Genomic DNA, 20,933 nt, shown 5'->3' on the forward strand with positions numbered 1-20,933 from the left:
TGTGTGTGTGTGTGAACTGAACTATATGCAAAACCAACAAGTCCAGAGTTCTTTGTTCCAGGTTCCAAACTGACAGTATGCCTCACTCCTCCGTTCCATAGATGAATGTGTGAATTGTCTGGCATTAGAATGATAAAATGTTAGCTATTTTTGCATTCACTGTTTGGATTGTTTAATGGCTTCATGTTGTGTGTATAAGCAATGTGTTAAATTATAGCACAGAAGTCCCCATTTGATGGTAACAGCTTTGGTGTTTTGACAGTTGGAAACAGAATCCCATCACACCTCCTAGGCAGTACTCTTTGTGTGTGTGTGTGTGTGTGTGTGTGTAATGGTCAGTAGAAGACAGCATCATAAATCTGCCACTGAAGGCACCTAAGTCACAGCTTCCCCCAAGTGGATAAACACACACACAAACACACACACACACAATACTGTATATACACATTCAAACACTATTAAAGGTGCATCATGTGGAAATGAAAAACAAAATATTTTATTTACTACCGAATGCAGAACACTACAAATAAAACATATTGTACATGTAAACACTCAGCTGCAGCTTTATTGGGTTCATATGTGCATTTAATAAACTGCCAAATCAGTGTAAAAGAAGGGATATTTTCCAAGATATCTTATATATCCTACATATGTGCATGCCACAGCTTAGAGCAAATAGATGTTTTGTGTGGTTTGTATTAGTGCATCCACGAAGGAGTCTCTGTGAAAGCCCTCTTTCACATTCCAGTTTGATTCGGTTCAGAAAGCACACTGTACAGATGATACTGTACAAATGTTTATTATAACTCAAACTATGCACCCAAAACCACCAGACTGCAAAAAAGCAAACACACTTCCTGATTTTTCCAAGTGACACCCTTTGTGTCTCCGTTATCCACTAGGCTATAGAACTTGGACATTAATCATTCCAGTGCATTGTGGGATTTCAGGAGCATGTTGCAGGTCAAATCCTAATGCTACGTTCACACATACAGCAACTCGCCGTAACAAAGCAACCAGAGATTGTTTGGTTTCATTCAGAGCTGCGACTTCCAGCAACATGAGTGAATACGACCATTGGCGACCGAATGTGGGTGTGTCCAGAAGCATGAGAACGTTAAGAAATATATAACTTTGGAATATTATTACTATGGCAACCAGTAGTAGGAACGCCTACTGATGACTTCATAGTATGATCTGCAGCAATAAAATCACTCTATGTGTGAACGTAGCTTAAGTCCTCAAACATCTTTACACTTTTTTGACTCTGATCATCTTCATCCTATGAATATTTCGATCCTGATGGAAGTGCCCTCTTCCAGGATGATCCACATGGCACAAGGGCTCACTAAATGGTTTGAGGAGAATGAAAATGATGGAAATCTCATACTATGGCCTTCACAACAAATCACTAAATATCAACTCAACTAAACATTATCTATGGGAATATCTTTTGAAAGACTGAGACACCTTTATCCAGAGCAACTTACATTCTTATCTCATTTTTGTACAAGTGTGGGATAAGGGCCTTGCTCGGGGGCCCAGCAGTGGCAGCTTGGTGGACCTGGGATTCGAACTAATCGATTATTCGAAATAATCGTCCGATCAGTAGCCCATCAACCTTAACCACTAAGCTTCCACTTTCTCAAATTGATTCAGACACTGGTCTGATGAACGACAGCTCTGTGGTCTTGACCAAAAGGATTGACTGGCTCAAGGGACAGAGGTACGGTTAGTGTACACTCGAATAAAAAAAAAAACAGCACACAATACAAGAATAAATAAAAAAATAAATAATAAAACACAGACAACCCAATCCCAAACCCAATAAACAACTATGAATCCTTTAACAGCAACTGACAGAAACTAGTGAATCACAGGGACCAATATTGAATGACCTTAGTGCCTCTTCAAGAAGTCTGCATTTGTGAATGAAACATGTCCAGCTCCTCTGCTCCAGTACAGTTACACAGACCTGCAGACTCCCAGTTAAGCTCTGGCGGCTCACAGGGGACCAACACCTTACTAAAGACACTTCATGATGGTTTTTCCTTTAATTTCTTAACCATCTGTGAGTCTGTGAGTCTGTGTGTGTGTGTGTGTGTGTGATACTGTATACTGTAAATGTATGTGTGCAGTTCATGGTGTCTAACCATTTGGTACACCATTTGAGCCAGTTACAATCCAGTGTGTTTTATTTTGTGATGTATTTTAACTCTATTGATTCTGTGCTCTTAAGCAATGAATCCAAATGTCGATATTTTCCACAAAGAAAGAAAGAAAAAAGGAAAGAAAGAAAGAAAGAAAGAAAGAAAGAAAGAAAGAAAGAAAGAAAGAAAGAAAGAAAGAAAGAAAGAAAGAAAGAAAGAAAAGCAGAGGGTAGATGGAAAAACAGAAAGGAACAAAAAGACAAGAAGAAGCAGACAGTAATTCACATGAAAACAGATATCTTTTAACCGAGCCTTCCGCTCAGTCTGTGGAGAAAGAACAAGGCAGTGTCTCTGCCTGTCAGTGGATTGGGACGAGGCCTGTCCGTACCCGTCCCAGCCCCAACCCCTGCTGCACACCTGGGCCTCCATTTCCCTTTGAGGTGGGTCCCAGACACGACCTAGCATGCCTCTCTCTCTCTCTCTCTCTCTCTCTCTCTGTGTGTGTGTGTGTGTGGATAGGAAGAGACACACACATTGGGAGGTCTGAGTGAAAAGGGAGTTCCCCCATTCAGCCCTGACTGACACAAAGGTAAGCATAAACACCAGAAACTGTACAGACATGATTTCATTCATGCTAAAAAAAAACAAATCCTAAGTAACGGTGTGTAGTTGCATCATAAGTCACTTAGTGTTTGTGAGATGTTAGTGTTTCTAGCCTGCGCAGTGCATCGCAGTGTAAAGCGGAACAGGGAGAAGCCGTGGCATTACTGTGGGTCTGCTGAATAATTAGTGTAAGAATTAAAACGGAGCATCTGAGACTCAAGCTGGACCTCTAGTGTTCCTCACAAAAACAGGGCGAAAGTTTCTCCCTCTCTGCAGGCCCCTCCTGGTGGGAGTGGTAACATCCCCCTCCTCGTGTCACACTTCAAAGAGGAGACTGAGCTCCCCCTGCATTCATCTGAGGCTAACAGCTTAACCACCCAGTTCAAACAGCGTACCCACGCCCTGAGAAGAGAGAACGCCGGCTCACACACACACACACACACACGCACACAAATGCACACACGCACACACACATACACAAATGCACACACACACACATACAAATGCACACATACAAATGCACACACACAAATGCACACACACGCACACACACAAATATACACATACACACACAGACAAAAATGCACACACACACACACATATATATATACAAATGTACACATACACACAGACAAATGCACACACACACAAAAATAAAAATATATACACACACACAAATACAAACACACACACACACACACAAATGAACACATACAAAAATGCACACACACAAATATACACATACACACACAAATATACATATACACAGACAAAAAAGCACACACACACACAACCACACAGAAATGCACATACATGTATGTGCAAACACACAAATTTGTACATACATACAGATATACACATACAAACACACGTGTACAATCTCATACACACACACACAACCAAACATACACACATGTGAAACTAAACGTGGCCACACACAAATGTTCATACACACATGTGCAACCAAATACACACACACACACACACAAAACCTCACAAACACATAGAGAAATCTATCACTGCAACTACATTCTCAATCTCACAAATTAACATGTACAGAAAACAAATCTCATTTCTAATCTGTAATCTCAGACTCTTTCAGAGAAACATTTGCACAAGAACGGCCCACAAACACATACACACACCACACACACAAACACACACACTATACAGAACACTATACACTTTCCTTAAAAACAATTAAACCCATCTAAAGCAGAAGCACTGTTATTATTATAAGAACTGGATCCTGGTACACACTATAAGCAGTGTGTTTGGAAAGTGGAGTTGTTTCCTCAGTGCAGTGTGTGGAAATAAAATGTGTGACTCTTCCTTAATGTGTTAGAAAACAGCAATATAGTAGTAATGAACCCCTATAATCTTTATCATAGCACCATTTGTGCTAGTATCTAACCTGCTTGAACCACCCCGATGTCAAGGCAAGGAGATGTGTGAGCTAGCTGAGTGTGTTTACACACACACACACACACACACACCTCTACAAAACACATCTTCTGGACATAGTTTACCACACCATAATACAGAAAATGGGTTTTGCCTTTATGGAATAATGAAAGCTGAGTTCTCATTGCAAAAGTTAAGAACTAGAGAGATGAGAGAGAGATAGAGAGAGTGAGAGAGAGAGAGAGAGAGAGAGAGAGAGAGTGAGAGAGAGACAGAGAGATAGACTGACAGACAGATAGAGAGAAAGACAGAGAGAGAGAAACCAAGAGAGAGAGAGTGACAGACAGACAGACAGCAAGAGAGAAAGAGAGAGAGAGAGAGAGAGAGAGAGAGAGAGAGAGAGATAGAAAGACAGACAGAGGGGGAGAGAGAGAGAGAGATGTTCTCTCTCCACCATCTAATAATTTCTGCTTGTGCTTTTGGAAAACTCGGCCCAGATTAATAGCATAAAAAGGCCAGTTCTTTTTGTTAGGTAGCTCGGATGCAGTTCCAAGTAGAGTACAAAACTATTTCCTCAGCCTCGTAGTGAATTACCCTGCGATGGACTCAGGAGGTTGTATAGACTATGTCAGGCCGCATGGTTGGACGCACAGTTCACTCACTCGTGCTCACTGGATGCCAGTGTGCCACTCTCAAAGCACTTTACTGGTAAATTATGTTGGAGTTTGTTCATCATGTTTGCTGGCATCTGCAGTCGTTTGCACGTACACAGAGAGACAGAAGATATCAGATTAATGGTATACACACACTGAATAGTCTGATAACTGAGCTGAAACCTATTGTTAATCAGAGAAGCTTAATGATCAGAGTGCATTTTACATGAGAGCTTAATCTGACAAGCAAAATCAAACAACAATAATAACAATAATAATAAAATATTTATTATTATATATGATAAATATAGCCAATAAAGTTTCTATTATATAATAATAATAATAATAATAATAATAATAATAATAATAATAATAAAATATTTATTACTATATATGATAAATATAGCCAATAAGGTATCTGTTATATAATTATAATAATTATTATTTTTATTTTTATTACTACAGTACAGTCGTCCTCCCTGACATCATACTATTTGCTGTTCACTGGCAGAAATCTCTGATGTTAATTCCACATACAAGAAGGTCATGTGGTATTAGTGAGCTATTTTAGGGGTTTTAACCATGGTAGCTCATTATAGCAACTGTCCCAGTGATATGTTCCACTTGGATGCATGGAAACAAAACGTCTCACCTTCACGTTGCCGTCATGTGGCTTTTTTGCTGTATAGGTCGATGTATTTCCTTCTGAAACAGGAAGCGAAATTGACTTTGACTTGGTGTTGAAGTTTCTGGCTGATTATGCAACAGGCAACAGCATTGGAGATCCACCACACCCCCGTCTAATCTAAACAACCCTGACAGGAGTTTAGAAAGCTAGCTACATGTGGAGGAGAGCAAAGGGGGCTTTTACTACATCTTACTGATGAAGAAGCACCGATGGTGTGTTCAGACAGGACCGCACTCTTGCTTAGTCCGAGGAAGTGACGTAATTCCGGTGCCAAGATGGTCAAAGGCTTATCGGTAAAGGTGCTGTCACACACCTTGAACAAAATCCTCCCTCTTTGAGAGGATAAAAAAAAAACTTTAACAGGATTTTTCACAGCGAAGAGATGACTGGAAAAGGGGAAAGTGTGCAGGAAGACTCATAGCCTTGTTTACTACCAAACCTTGTTTATTGCTAACAAGCTACTTCTGTAGAACAAGTAATGCCTCCTGGGGCAGGACAAAAATTATGATTCTAGAATGCACTTATTTAGGAAATCAGGAAGATTCGCAGAAATATGAATCATCAATAAAAGTTTTTCATGAACAAATTTCTTTTTTTTTTTTATTTCAGGGACACTTTACATGTAAACACTGCAGATATTCAAGATATGTGATATTATTATTGTGGATTTGCTCCACTATCACTGGATCTTTTTCATAGGTTACATCCTGACAGGTATCAAGTCATCCTGACTCGCTGGCTAGTCAGTCTTTATTGAAGGTGTAACACCAGTAAGCGATTGGGACTACACCAATGTCATGCACAGTGCACCAACACACAATCTGTTGAAGGTGATGCAGCAAAACCACGAGGAGACACTGTCGTAGTGCATTTAACAGTAAAGTAATAAATTAGTTTTCATTTTATCGTGATAATCGGTGACAGTATCAATGTCTAGTATATTTACTCTCAACCCATGTTAAGGTCATCTGACCCACACTCTTGGGTTCTAGAGGTTACAGTGAGTTGTATGTCTAATCCTGGTAGTCGGTAAGTTAATCTTGACTTATATTACGACAATTTAGGCTATTCTGAGCTGCTGATATTTCTCAATGATTGTCGTTTTTTCCCTTATTCTTGCAAATTCATATACGCCCAACCAACGACCCACCCACCCACACACACACGGAAGAATTATCATTAATTCCGCACATTATGCAGTGCGAAATGAGAAAAATGTTCAAATGAAAAGGCTCTTGGCACCTCTTTTGACCAGCACAGAGGGTTTCATTCTATTTGTTTAAAAAAAAAAGGGCTATTAATGAAACACTGCCATAAATGAAGACTTCATTAAATGAGAGTGTCGCCGGCGCAGTGTGCTTTCCCTTTGCCCTTTATGCCGTCTGATCTATTTGTGTCGCAACATACAACACAACTCCCAAAAAAATAAGGATGTGCATCGAGGGGTGTGTGTGTGCATGCTAAAAGCACTCAAGTGCTGCTGGGATGAACAATTAATATGATAAATGCTTAATTGGATTGCAGGCCAATGAGGTACAATAGGTGTAGCACAACATTTAAGTGTGCCTTCCAGCCAGGAGGGTGGACTACATTTTCATCCTAAAACATCCGAGAGCAGGATATTTTCGGCTTAGTCACCGGGTACGATATGTACTATATGCTCCACCTTCTGAAAGTACAGTCAGAAGAACCACAAGTATATGATTTTATTAATAACTGCTCTCAACTTACTACCAACCAGTGCCACCAGAACGATTTACATTAAAGCTGAATTACTTAATAAAAGGTATGAATAATAGTCATTTATAACGGTAAAAACGATATGATAGAAATGGGTTGTGTTTTGTGGGTCCAAAGTTCAATAATAAAATTGCATTAGCTTAAAAAACTTAAATCCCAGGGTTTGGGGTTCGATTCCCACCTCTTCCATTTAAGTGTGTTTGTGTGTGTGTGTGTGTGTGTTCTCTGTGCTTTAGGGGTTTCCTCCAGATACTCCGGTTTCCTCCCCCAGTCCGTGAAGTAATGCACTGCAGGCTGACTGGCATCTCTAAATAGTCCTTAGTGCGTGTGCAGTGTTACCCTGCGATGGGATGGCACCCTGTGCCCTGAGGCCATGAGGTATCCTGTAACCCTGCGTAAGAAAAGTGTTTCAGAAGATATCACATTTAAAGCCCACTTTCAAACAGACCAGAAATGGGCTGTACTAGTTCTTAACTGTTGCCACTTCCTCAACCATGAATTCTAGTCTAGGAATCTGCTAAGGGGACATGGTGGTTATTTTTTAATAAGGCGTGGTCACAAATTAATATTTATGATATCTACAGCTACATCTATATCGATTTATTTATATCGATGCCACATGTGAAGCTTCTACAGGGCATCATATATTAAATTGCGGCCACAAGGCAACCGGTGTATGTTAAAAGGAGTGAGAAAGAGAAATCACAGAATTAGACCATCATGCCCACAGGAACATTAAGCATGGAGATGATTGATATTAATACCATACCATTGCTTCAATCTAGATGATGTATAAAGACTTGCTGGAGTCACTGGTATTGTGACATGGATAAACCATCAGCCTCATCATCATTAAGCTAATTCTCAACGTGAATATATATTTTTTTCACCAAATAATTAAATGGAGGCCATGTACTGTTCCAACATAAAAAAAAGTGGCATTTAGCAGCCACAAGATTAGAAATATTCTTATATTAACTCTGACTCTCTGTGTAGTCATTTGAAGAGAATGCACACAACTCTAGGGAAACCTTTCCATGTGTTAGCAATTTATCTTAGTCTTGTTTAACCTGAAATCTGTTTTTATCATTTTATTTCTCATGCCACTTTTACAAGTCTTGTAATTTAGGTTAAGTTGTGTAGAATAGCCTAAAAAAAGTGACTGCTAACTTTCCATCATGCTACTAGCTAACCACCAGCTAAGTTGCAGCTAGCACATTTAACTGCCCTATTTTTTTTTTTTAGCTAGGCTATTTTTTTCAGTTCTTTCTATGACCGTTTTCCTCCCACGGTTTCCTGTTTATGTTATTTTTCGTTCATCTTTTATTTCTAAATGCAGAAAATAAAACTTGTATGATACGCTAGTTCGCAAGCTGTGAGCTGTGGCCCGTATGTCAGTGTAATTCACACATGAGGTTTACGTGCAGAACAACAAATCTGTGTTGTGATCACAAGAGGGTCTGTGAAAGACTCGTTTTTTTTTATACTGAAAGGCGTCTCTGGCTGCAAAAAGTCCTCTTACACAGTTTAATGACGTGATGTAGTATATTGTATAAAGTACGTTAACGTTAAAGGAATTAAAGTTAAAACAAAGCAGCATTTCCTTGCATGTGTAGACAAATTAGAAGTCGGAGTAGCAGCAGTGCTACAAAATGTGAACTACAGGAAAGCAGTTGGAAAGTACCTGCTCCCTCCCAGCGTCCACCCCCTCTTCGTGAGCGCAAGCATGTGGGTTTTATTAACGCTCGCTGCAGTGTTTGTTTATGGAGTGCTCGTGCTCTCTCGCTCGCTCGCTCTCTCTCTCAGGCCCCTTTTCTAGAATTCCGGGTGTTCCAGCTTTCCTGAACAAGCTTCAGGAATTCTGTGACCAGATTCTAAAAAAGCTAGCCAACCCTGTCTCACTCAATCAGATGTGAAAATAGGATTTTCCATTCATCAGTGCAAATCTAAACAGGAAAAAAAAAAGAAAGAGAAGTAAGAAAAGTTGTGCATATGAAACAGCTGTTCTCTTTGCTTTTCAACTCTTTCATTATTAATCCTATCAGATTACAAACCCACAAACAGGAAATGCCTCTTTTGCTCTGGATGCACTAATGCCCTTTTTGCACCAGCAATAGCACAGCAGACATATTCCATTACGAGATTAAAATACTTTCAAAAAGCAGTGATTAGCTATGGAGCACAGAGGCAGTAAGCAGAGAAGTGGACTACGCCACTGCTCGTGCTTTCTATATTAAGCATACGAAGATAGAAGACCGTGTGCCTCCTGCTCTTGTATTCCTCCTCTGTTTTTCTCCCTCCTCTCCTGGCTGAGTCGTAACGGCTCGAATTTTCTTTGCGAGGGTGACAGAGTGGACACCAGCAGAGGGAGTGCATTAAAGCAGGATTGTACACACAACTCACTCACCGTTTCCTGACCCGTTTCCTCGGAGCACGGACACTCCCTGCAGCTAAAGTGGGAAGCACGCTAGCAAATCACAACTAGAGCTCGGCGCATTTCTTCTCCCTCTGTGAATAGTGGCACTGACAAATAATTACAGGCCTCTGCTTCACAACATCCTGAAGTAATCTATCTGAATTGAGTTTATGTGAAAACCGTCTTCATTTAGCTTCCCTGCAATATTGTGATAGCGCACGTTAGCGGTATTCTTAGCAGCCTACACACAGACCATCCATTTTGTAAAATGTCAGACAGAGAATGACTAAGGGAGCTGATGAAAAGGTCTGTTTTGAAAATGTTTTCCTTTTTCAGTTTTAATCTGAATTTACCATTAAGTAAGCTTTAATTTTCCATTACTATTTCTGGTGAAGTGCGTGAGATAATACCTGATGCAACACATCCTGTGAACTTTAGTGCAAAAAGGCAGAAAAAAATAACACAAAGCGGGTTCCGTGGCTTCATCCTAAACCCTATACTACTATATGTAAAGTATGTCAAAATAGTAGGCCGTCAAACTAGTACTATGGTAGTTTGCTGTTCGGAATTTAGCCATAAGGCCATTTGTCATGGGATCAAGTTACTTAAGGTGCCAAAATATTTTGACATACAATAAGTCAGTATCACGTTGCTAGTCTGTGTTTGTGTCTGTGAACTTACAAATCCGACTCTGGTAATAGTTTGTTACACTGAAATGGTCAGTAAACTCACTATGGGTTGTCCATAGGTCCGTGCGTCACCATGGCAACACTCACCACTCTATCCAGCTGTGGCTTCTCTGGGAACTATTTTCGCTGATGGAGCAAAACTAAACAAAATACTTGACCATACGGTTTCTGAAATGTCAGTTGCTCTATACGAATGTTATACTAATAGATCTGTTTTACAAAAGCAAGATCACGATCGAAATTGTCTTAGCTGTGCGGATATTCAGATTAAAACCACTCTAATGCAGTACTGCTAAATCTTATGGCACGCTATTTAGTGCGGAGATACATGGTTTAGGAAGTCAGGTAATATGGAGTCAATTAATGTGGCTATCATCATTTCTTTCATTTTAGCGTGTGTTGAAATTTTCACTTGGTATCTGAAAATTCGGACTTATTATTTTTTCTTTTCTAACTTGGAGCAGCGTGCTTCTGTACTAGGATTGATTATGGTCTTTTTACTGACTTTTAAGACAGCTAAATGATTCGTTCAGATGAATACAGCAATTAAGTCAATTGTACAGTTTGATGAATTGTGCAGCTTGATCATGACAGAATATAAATAAAAACAACACACTTCCTTAGGTGTTTATCAGGTTGGCATACGTACAACTCCAAAATCACTGACAAGCATATAGCATAAAAGTATGTGAAATATATGGTCAATAATCATGAAGCATGTTCGCAACAAGTGAACATAAACAGTGACTCACCAGTGACTGATACCATTTCATTCAGCTTCGGGACTCGTTTAAAAAATATGTCATCTGTGAAGGAAATGGTCTTCTCTAGAATTATACACTGAAAACATTTTGGTTTGGGATCAAAACTTGAATCAGTATTAAAATTCCAGCCTACGTTTCTTGATTTTTATACCGAGATGTGTCAGACATGACCTCCATTGTTCGTTTATGCGGTTGATCAGAAATATTGGAACACGTGCTTCTTGTTGCTCAAGTGAACCCTGTTACACTGACTGTTTAAACAGATAAATAATTAATTAATAGCTCCGCCACTCCACTCTTGGTTTGAACTGTGATTTTGACTGTGAAGACTTCATTTCATACTAATATGGATAAACCAACACAAAGACCAGAGAGCTGCCTATGGGGAAAAAGCTAGTCATTTTGAAACAATCATTCAGAGTCACTGGGCAAAGCCAACAATCTGAAATGTCCTAAAAAAGAAAGAAATCACTGGTGTACCAACAACCACATATCACACAGGTCAGGCAAGGAAAACAACAGAAACAGAAACAGAAAGTCCCGTCACTGACATCATCATCTACCTCCACAGGGCAGGGGTGAAGTTATAACAATAACGGTGTTTGAGAGCAGAAATATAAAGGCCACACCACAAGATGCAAACCACTCAGCAGTAAGACCAGACTGGAATTCACAAAGAAGTACAGAGATAAGCCACAAAAAGTTCTGAAACCAAGATTAACCTTTACCCAAGTGATAGTCAGCAGTATGGAGAAAGAAAGGATCTGCTCATGGTGGAGTGGTGTGGCATGGTGTCATGGCTTGGGCTTGCATAGCTGCTTATCACTAACCTTTACTGATGATGGAAATCCTGATGGTATAAAGAAGTTTACAGAAACACTCTTTCTGCTCATTTACACAGTAATGCATTCAATCTTATTGGATGAACTCCATCATGCAGCAAGACAATGACCCAAAAACACACTGCTAACACAACAAAGCAGTGGTATGGAAAAAAGTGGAAGTCAATCACCTTAACCCAACTGAGAGGAGACTGAAGGAAGAATCCCAACAAACAACTGGAAAAGCATCACAAAAAAAACCCACACACACAACAGTTTGGTGATGTTATTGAGTCTTAGGCTTGATGCTGTTTTTGCAAGCAGAAAACATATGACCAAATATTAAATGTTATTTACTTTAAGACTAACCGTTCCTATACTTTTGCCCACTTCAACGTGGGGTCCAATGGTGGTTGTTAATCACATCTAGATGAAAAAATTAAACTGGAAATCTTATACATCATATTGTGTTTATGTTTTTGATCTCAAGACCCAAATGTCTTTGTATGTGTCAAGTAACATGAACTTCAGATTTAGACGATGGTGCTGGACCATTTAGGATATTTTAAATCTTCTTATTCTTTCGGCTTTTCCCTTCAGGGGTCGCCACAGCGAATCTTCTGCATCCTCAACACTTACACCCACTAGCTTCATATCCTCATTTATTCCACCATACACTTCCTCTTTAGCCTTCCTCTTTCCCTCCTGCCTGGCAGCTCCATGTCCAACATTCTCCTACCAATATTCTCACTCTCCCTCCTCTGAACATGTCCAAACCATCTTAATCCGGCCTCCCTAACTTTGTCCCCCAAACGTCCGACATGAGCTGTCCCTCTGATGTACTCGTTCCTAATCCTGTCCAACCGTGTCACTCCCAAAGAGAACCTCAACATCTTATTTAGGATATTTTAAATGTTTGCATTTTTTTATGATTATAATAATTCTTTTAATGTAGGATGCAGAAACATATACTATCCATAACATGGATTATCAGAACCATGGAGTCAGTATAGTTATATTTAATAGTTCCCCACTATTCTGACATATGATTTCCAGTGGATGTAGTGCATTATAGCATTATAGTTAGAGCATACTTTCATCGCCGTCAGATGTGAAATAATGCTTTGTGTAATTCTAAACCTCTGAAATACAAAAAATGACGTGTTTTTACCTCACAAAACAGTGTTTGAGGAGACGTTTATCTTTTCCTCTGGTTGGCATAAATTAGACTAAGTATTGCTGCGTGTGGGCGAGCCTGAGCGCTCGGTGTTGAACACGGGGGAAGAAAAGGCGCTAAGTGAAGAAGAAGCAAGAGCACGGACGGATTTGAGAGAGGACAAAGTGAGCCATGACGTAAGCACACAAGGATTTGAGGAGAGTTTGTTCTCACAACACTGTGGTGTGTGATGTGTCTGGATAAAGACTGGATTTGCCCCAGGACTGAATATTAACACTTTTCATTATTTCATGACACAAAAATGGTTAAATACAAAGATCTTACCTATTTTACAAAGAAAATAAAATAGTATTATAGCCTTATCAAGGTTTTCTTTAGACAGAAAGGTGACCCGTGTCTTACTTAAATTCCATCGCAAATTCACTGCGATCTTTGTGGCAATGCAATGAGCAGAATTATATTACAGATATGATAAGAAAAAAACCCAGCAACGATTCATGAGTTAGAGTACTTTTATTGGCAGGTTAGATGCTATAACCTTGTACATTCAGACAGTAAGTGATACAGAAACTAGAATGTAAATAATCTTCGATGGATTATAATCAAAATAGCTATACGTAATTGATCATGTACTTTTTACTGTGATTCTTAGTTTCACTTAAAGGCCATATATTTTATTTCACACACTGAGGAATGAGCAGTAGTATATAACCTACCTGAAGAAATTCAGCTAGGCTTAAAACATAAAACTCTGCTGCCTGCGTGTGTGTGTGTCTTTTCGAGAGTGAGATACAGCTCCCCCTTTCTTCCATTCTCTGTATCTCTACTAATTATCCCCCGCCCCCTCCCCCCGTAACACACACACACACACACACATTCCCCACACACACTCACTCACACACACACACACGCACAGACCGACGCAGAGCCCATGGTATGCAGATGAGTCTCGACAGGTCACAGGAAGTCGAGATTCCAGATAAAGCTCCAAGAAGGAAACTGAAGAGAGAGCAGAGGAAGCCACACAGAGCAGGAGACAGGCGAGAGATATTACGCACTAGCTAACAACTCTATGTCAGTAGTTATTCAAAATCTCATGTAATGTCCTTGCGCATAACCCTCTCATCTCCTTCTTGTGGAAAAATGACTAGGACTAATGTTGCGTTTTCAAACCAGTCCGGAAAAAAACAACATGTATATTTGCTTCCATCTTTCCTCAGTAAACAAGAAAGGACACGGAGGCTAACATTAAAAACTCTTCACAGAATTCTTCAGTCTGATTGGTCAGAATGTGCTGATTCATTTTCCCTTTCTTTTCCCTGACAATAGTGCATTTCAATCGCAGGTTTATATTTGAAAGTTGTTCTTCTACTCCATTAGTGTTTCCACACACTCTCTAATGAAGCACACGGCTTGGATGCTGGACATAATCGAACTAATGCTAAACAGATGTTTATGTTGTTATCTAATAAAGTTCATAATTGTTGATATGGTGAAACTTTCTGTACAGAGACATTTATTTAACATGTATGGAAAGAGTCAGCGAGTTGGAACAGCCAGTAGGTTTTCCACCACGAGGCTTTCCAGTTTCTCAGTAACACAACCAGACGCTTTTTTTTTGTAATATTTACTTCAAGACAGAGGGGAAAAAAGAAAAAATAACGCTGCTTAAAGCTGTTATAGCATAAGTGACAACAGGAACTAACCTGTTTCACAGACGTTCCATTTCCTAACATCAAACTTAACCATAAACAACGAAAAGTACGACAACGCATTCTTAAATAATTTAAGAAACGTTATCATTGGCGAACTGCTGTGGTAAAATGAGGAATTAAGTAGTTTGGGATACGTGAAAATAATTCACTTTGGGTTGGGAACAGCCCTGAACTCATCACATCAACCCTCAGGTTGATTACTTTCCTGTAACAGCACAGCCCTTTATGTTTGATTCCTTCAGCCTCATAAATAGATTATATAAGCCCATAAATAGACCCTGAGGATATGAAGTACTTGAGATATTTTTTTGGGATGGAGAAGGAAAGGGTGTTCATCCTTTTGTGACTGTGTACACGTGGGCTGAAGACTTTATCGATACACAAGCAAATAATAAAAAAGAAAAAGAGACAGACTGACGGGATATCGGGTTGAAAAAAATAATCTGAGTAAAGTTCACGAGACTGGAAAAAAAAAATAAAACCCTTCGCACATCTGCAGACCACTACATTTTGAAAGAGGATTTTTAGCAGATGTGGACGTGACGGATCTGAACGTAAAAACGATGTTCTCCTAATATCAAGCCTAGTAAACACATTAAGCAGAGTTAAAGCTATAGAGTTAGATAGTGAATATATCCAACTATAGAGTTAGATAGTGAATATAGAGTTAGATAGTGAATATAGAGTTAAATAGTGAATATATCCAACTATATAGTTAGATAGTGAATATAGAGTTAGAGAGTAAATATATCCAACTATAGAGTTAGATAGTGAATATAGAGTTAGATAGTGAATATAGAGTTAGATAGTGAATATAGAGTTAGAGAGTAAATATAGAGCTAGATAGTGAATATAGAGTTAGATAATGAATATAGAGTTAGATAGTGAATATATCCAACTACAGAGTTAGATAGTGAATATAGAGATAAATAGTGAATATAGAGTTAGATAGTGAATATAGTGTTAGATAGTGAATATATCCAACTATAGAGTTAGATAGTGAATACAGAGTTAGATAGTAAATATAGAGTTAAATAGTGAATATAGGGTTAAATAGTGAATATAGAGTTAAATAGTGAATATAGAGTTAGATAGTGAATATAGAGTTAAATAGTGAATATAGAGTTAGATAGTGAATATAGAGTTAAATAGTGAATATAGGGTTAAATAGTGAATATAGAGTTAGATAGTGAATATAGAGTTAGATAGTGAATATAGAGTTAGATAGTGAATATATCCAAATATAGAGTTAGATAGTGAATACAGAGTTAGATAGTAAATATAGAGTTAAATAGTGAATATAGGGTTAAATAGTGAATATAGAGTTAAATAGTGAATATAGAGTTAGATAGTGAATATAGAGTTAAATAGTGAATATAGGGTTAAATAGTGAATATAGAGTTAAATAGTGAATATAGAGTTAGATAGTGAATATAGAGTTAAATAGTGAATATAGAGTTATATAGTGAATATATCCAACTATAGAGTTAGACAGTGAATATAGTGTTAGATAGTGAATATAGAGTTAAATAGTGAATATAGGGTTAAATAGTGAATATAGAGTTAAATAGTGAATATAGAGTTAGATAGTGAATATATCCAACTATAGAGTTAGATAGTGAATATAGAGTTAGATAGTGAATATAGAGTTAGATAGTGAATATAGAGTTAGATAGTGAATATATCCAAATATAGAGTTAGATAGTGAATACAGAGTTAGATAGTAAATATAGAGTTAAATAGTGAATATAGGGTTAAATAGTGAATATAGAGTTAAATAGTGAATATAGAGTTAGATAGTGAATATAGAGTTAAATAGTGAATATAGGGTTAAATAGTGAATATAGAGTTAAATAGTGAATATAGAGTTAGATAGTGAATATAGAGTTAAATAGTGAATATAGAGTTATATAGTGAATATATCCAACTATAGAGTTAGACAGTGAATATAGTGTTAGATAGTGAATATAGAGTTAAATAGTGAATATAGAGTTAAATAGTGGATATAGAGTTAGATAGTGAATATAGAGTTAAATAGTGAATATAGAGTTAAATAGTGAATATAGAGTTAAATAGTGAATATAGTGTTAGATAGTGAATATAGAGTTAAATAGTGAATATAGAGTTAGATAGTGAATATAGAGTTAAATAGTGAATATAGAGTTATATAGTGAATATATCCAACTATAGAGTTAGACAGTGAATATAGTGTTAGATAGTGAATATAGAGTTAAATAGTGAATATATCTATATAACTATAGAGTTAGTTTAGAAGTTGTTGTTATAAAGGCGGATTTAATGCTGTGTTTCTGAACATATATTTCATCTAAAATGAATCTCTTTATTGCTTTAAGCTTCTTTTGGGATGGAAAGCTCGGGCTCTGACTTCCTCAGGCGTTTTCAAACAGGCTTTATTTTTTATTATTTTTATTATTAAACTTATTTCTCAAACGCCACCTTTTTATTTTTTTTTCTCCTCATCCTCATTCTACTCCTCTAGAATTTTCCGACACACTCTGGAAGAACGGGCCGCTTTCCGACCAGCATCACTTTACGGGAAGTGAGAGCCCCGCGCCCGGAGATTACGATCGTTTCCATGGAAACCAGCCATCCCTGACGGGAGAACGGGGACACGGAGGTCAGGACGAGCGGTTGCCAAGGAAACCGCGCACACGTCTCTCAGGCGCAACCCGAAGCACCCCCCCCCCCTTTTTCTTCTTCGTAATCCGACGCCTCGCTGTGGAGCTCGGTGGCTTTTGATTGGCTGGAATTCAGTGGCTGAGCGTTTCTTTTTTTCAAACCCCGCCCCCTATGCCTGGAGCTCGCGTTCTTAAAGGGGAAACAGACCAGGAGGTAGTTTGTGAAGCGGAGGGAATCACGTGTTAAAACATGATCATGTGGCGCTTACTCCTATAGATAAAAACTATTTTAACACTGTAAACTAATTCCGCACTCATAAATAATAAAGTCAAAGCCTGTAATATGTCTTTTTTTAAGTGGATTGCGCAACATTAATTAACTAATTAATTAACTAATTACGAAGTAAAGGAATAAACTATGGAACATCAGAAGGACATAAAGGCTGTTTTTCCCCCCGCGAGATGCTCCAATCTCATCGGCTGTATTTTATTCTGCTCCATAACAGATTATTTTACACCACCCACGCTGTTGCAATAAACACCAGCTATTTCACACACTTTGCTCTGCTCTTTAAATTTACACTAGCGAAAAATAAATAAATAGATAAATAAATAAACAAAATAACCGAGAAGACGCAGCGGAATAACAGAGGTATGTCTTTCTGTCCATGTTAAAGAGTGTGAGAGTGCAGCTTACCGTGCAGAGCAGCACCACCGCTACAGCTCACACCTATTCAAGCTTATCTGACCCCGACAGAAAATAATAATAATAATAACAATAACCCAAACAGATCAATGCACTTGCCTCACAGATTTACAGAGACCTCTCGGGAGCTGTAGACAGTTTACTTTTCTATCTACCGCCTCGTCGAGCACGCCATGTTTTGTCTGGTCAAAGGAGGGCTACTGCGCTCCTGGACGTATGGTGGCGTCCGATATGAGGCTGGGTGTAGCGATTTATGTTCAACTTGATTACTTTGCCTTTAAGTTCACAAGGCATCCATCTGGCAGGCAGACGAAGCTCCGCCCTGATGTTTCACCCAGCGGTCCTCCTGCCACCGCAGTGTCCGGGCCAAATCACTCACAACACTGCAACTCCCACAATGCCCTCATGATGAAAGCCTCTGCCGCATGACGCCAGACGGAGCGGGCAATGTAGTCCTTATCACCTCTACTCCTTTTCCTGTTTTTGATTGACAGTTCAGACTTAAGTGTGAGTCCCTGACTTTAACATTAATGCCTTTAGAGAGTCTTTAATACAGTATAAGATAATGCTAACAAAAAAGTACCTCACAGCTTTTAGAAGAAGAAGAAGAAGAGCTGAGAGCATGAAGCTTTTATCACCATCTCTCTTCTTCACATATCCCAGCTGAGGAAGTTGGGGTCAGAGCACAGGGGCAGTTATGATACAGCGCCCCTGGATCAAAGAGGGTTAAAGGCCTTGCTTAATTGCCCAGTAGTGGGGGAAAGGTGGTGCTGGGGCTCGAACCCCGATCCTCCGATCAACAACCCAGAGCTTGAGCCAACCACTGACTCAAATAAGATTTATTTTAGAGTTCTGATCTTTAATGAATTTCCTGAGCATCCTTTTCAGAAACTGGAACACACTCCATCCCTAGGACGCTTACCGAATCTATGCGGGAACTTTTCCAGTTTCATGAACGTTTGCCACAAGGTTCCTGGAGGCACTTTTAGCAGTTGCCATGCTAGTGAGACAAACTAAATATCTTCTGGGAACCGTTTGATTGTAAGCGCGCATATTAATGTTAAGTTTGAGATATTGTAATGTGCATTCAAACTCGGGGTGTTTCTCGAACAACTGAACAAATGGATTGCGGAAATTGTGGCTAGTGCTTACCGTGGAAATGGAAGCGTCCGTCAATTTTAGACCGTATTAGCGATTTTAGCCCACTTTTTATATCTTGCAGTGAATGCAACACTAAACTTGCATACTGACTTTAATCAGAAAGCTAGGCCTATAGAGTGTGACATAGGAGCATGCTGTTATAGGAAAATAATCAGCATGGTATGATGTTTTATCAGGCAGAGGAAGATTATATTTTACTGTAACACCACGTCCTTCAAAGTGTTTTATTCCTATTATGCCACAGCACTTGGTCAACGATTACACTTTGCAGTTGAATCAATGTAACAATATGTACAATGTTGTAAAATGTCTGTGTGACAAGTTAGTCTGGTTATCTTTTATGTTATAGCAGCCATAAACATCCATCAATTCAGCCGTTTCTTTTTTTCTCTCTCTTGAAGACAACTGCTAAACACAATGTCCTCAGTCCTGAAGACTGTCCCAATCAGGAAAACTTACACTGTTATTAAGCTCTTTTAGCAAGTTATGAAGTTACTAAGGCTCCTTCCATGAATGTTAAATGAATATTTCCTTATTAAAAGCATCAATGATAAGATGTGTTTCATATTATTAAATAACATTTTTTTTGAAAGTTATTACAAGTCCTAGATTACTTGAGAATGTTTACTATATACATCCCTGTGAATGAGTTGCTTTTATCAGAACTGCTATCACAGCTATTCTTATAAAAACTTTCATTAACACCTTCCGACCAATCAGAGTCAAGAATTCAACGGCGAATTAAGAAAGCACATGTAGTATCGATCATTTTAAAAAACCCACACAGACACACACACAATACTCATATGTTTTATTTTCGGCACCAGCTGATCAGTCCTATTTCTGTGTGCTTTATTAGTGTATGTTACATTATTCAATATGTGGTTATCTGTGGTATTCTGGCTCTATTCGTGCTAATTAACATCGCACACGTTTCTGAAGAGCATTTTCGATGCATGTCGCACTCAGCAGTTAATATGCAGTTTAATATGCATTTCAATTTACACCAGCTGCGTCACGGGCCCGTAAAACATACTGTCTCTGGATGCAGTCTTTTTTCCCCTTTTGCACCTTTAAGGGAGGCGTAAACTCCATAGAATTCCACTAATATCATACAATGACACTCGGTACATGTTTCTAGCTCTGGTAGGTGTGTAGTCCAAACACTTTTAGATACATCATTTGGTTTTGTGGGTAAATCAAAATACCGTGAGTTTTGCAGTGTTGAGAATTGGCAGTAAAACATTAAAAAAAAAAACTTCGAAACTTCAACTTCAAGCATCTCAAAACGAATCTAACAAAACTATTAAACATATAAAGATAGAGTGTGTGGAATACTGCATGGCCTCATTCTGAGAGCTGGGAAAATTCAGTCCATGAGTCATCAGGTGTTGTGTTCAGCCACAAGGCCAGCAGAGAACAAGCAAGCGATATGCTAAATATTATTTATTGCTCTAGATACACAACATAATATGAGTTGATTGGACGCTAACTGATCTCTGTCTCCTGCTGCTTTTTTTTTTCTGACAGTAAATTGTATAGAGCATCACATGATGCAGTGTAAATCTTTATAGTAGCAGAGATTTACAGTAGTTTAAGGCTCTATT

General features: G+C 38.6%; 1 long non-coding RNA gene across 1 annotated transcript; it reads right to left on the reverse strand.

Moving 5' to 3' along the window:
- Positions 1-5,285: 5,285 nt before the first annotated feature.
- On the reverse strand, positions 5,286-15,614 carry LOC131347989 (uncharacterized). The gene is made up of 3 exons (XR_009203871.1): positions 9,646-15,614; positions 8,923-9,184; positions 5,286-7,629 (listed from the first exon to the last, which is right to left on the reverse strand). It is a non-coding gene; the product is annotated as an uncharacterized LOC131347989 (long non-coding RNA).
- Positions 15,615-20,933: the final 5,319 nt, after the last annotated feature.

Source organism: Hemibagrus wyckioides, linkage group LG28 (genome assembly GCF_019097595.1).
Source record: "Hemibagrus wyckioides isolate EC202008001 linkage group LG28, SWU_Hwy_1.0, whole genome shotgun sequence".
NCBI lineage: Eukaryota > Metazoa > Chordata > Actinopteri > Siluriformes > Bagridae > Hemibagrus > Hemibagrus wyckioides.